Consider the following 782-nt stretch of genomic DNA (forward strand, 5'->3'; position numbering starts at 1 on the left):
GTTTTAGATGTATCCTCTGTTTAAACATTTAAACTCTTACAATAACACCGTTAAAATACCAATGTGATCATTTCTTGTCTTTTATGTTGGAAAAACAAATTGTACAATTATATGTGGACATACGCTCCATAGTTGTACAAGTATACATGGTTATATTGTACTTTTCATAATAAAACATACTTGAAACAAGAAAAAGCATGTTAATTGTGGAAACAATTTCGTTATTGATTTTTACATTGCTTCTCCCTGTCTCATGTTGACGTTTGTCATGAATCTTGACCCGGAGGCAGAACTGTGCGATTTCCTCTAGATATGTCAGCTGCAAAGTCAGAATTGGCTGTGGAAAATGTTGTTTTATGGTCTTAATTTAAGGGAAGGATTAGCAGTGTGGTTAGGGTTGAGGTTAACCTGTTAGGGCTAGGGGGCAGTATTGACACGGCCGGATAAAAATTGTACCCGATTTAATCTGGTTACTACTCCTGCCCAGTAACTAGAATATGCATATAATTATTGGCGTTGGATAGAAAACACCCTAAAGTTTCTAAAACTGTTTGAATGGTGTCTGTGAGTATAACAGAACTCAAATGGCAGGCCAAAACCTGAGAAGATTTCAAGCAGGAAGTGGCCTGTCTGACAAGTTGTGTTTCATCTGGGCTCTTTTTATTGAAGACTGAGGATCTTTGCTCTAACGTGACACTTCCTACGGCTCCCATACGCTCTCAGAGCCCGGGAAAAAGCTGAACGATATCGAGGCAGCCTCTGGCTGAAACACTTTATCGCGT

The 782-nt window shown here is 39.0% G+C and overlaps 1 long non-coding RNA gene across 1 annotated transcript in view; it reads left to right on the forward strand.

The window, feature by feature from the left end:
- The window catches only part of LOC145877386 (uncharacterized), a 2,749-nt gene extending 2,687 nt beyond the window's left edge, over window positions 1–62 (forward strand). Inside the window, exon 2 of the long non-coding RNA XR_014391679.1 lies at window positions 1–62. This exon is cut by the window's left edge and continues 1,698 nt beyond it. This is a non-coding gene — a long non-coding RNA (uncharacterized LOC145877386).
- The last annotated feature ends 720 nt before the right edge of the window (window positions 63–782 follow it).

Source organism: Salmo salar, unplaced genomic scaffold (genome assembly GCF_965601325.2).
Source record: "Salmo salar unplaced genomic scaffold, fSalSal1 ptg000997l, whole genome shotgun sequence".
NCBI lineage: Eukaryota > Metazoa > Chordata > Actinopteri > Salmoniformes > Salmonidae > Salmo > Salmo salar.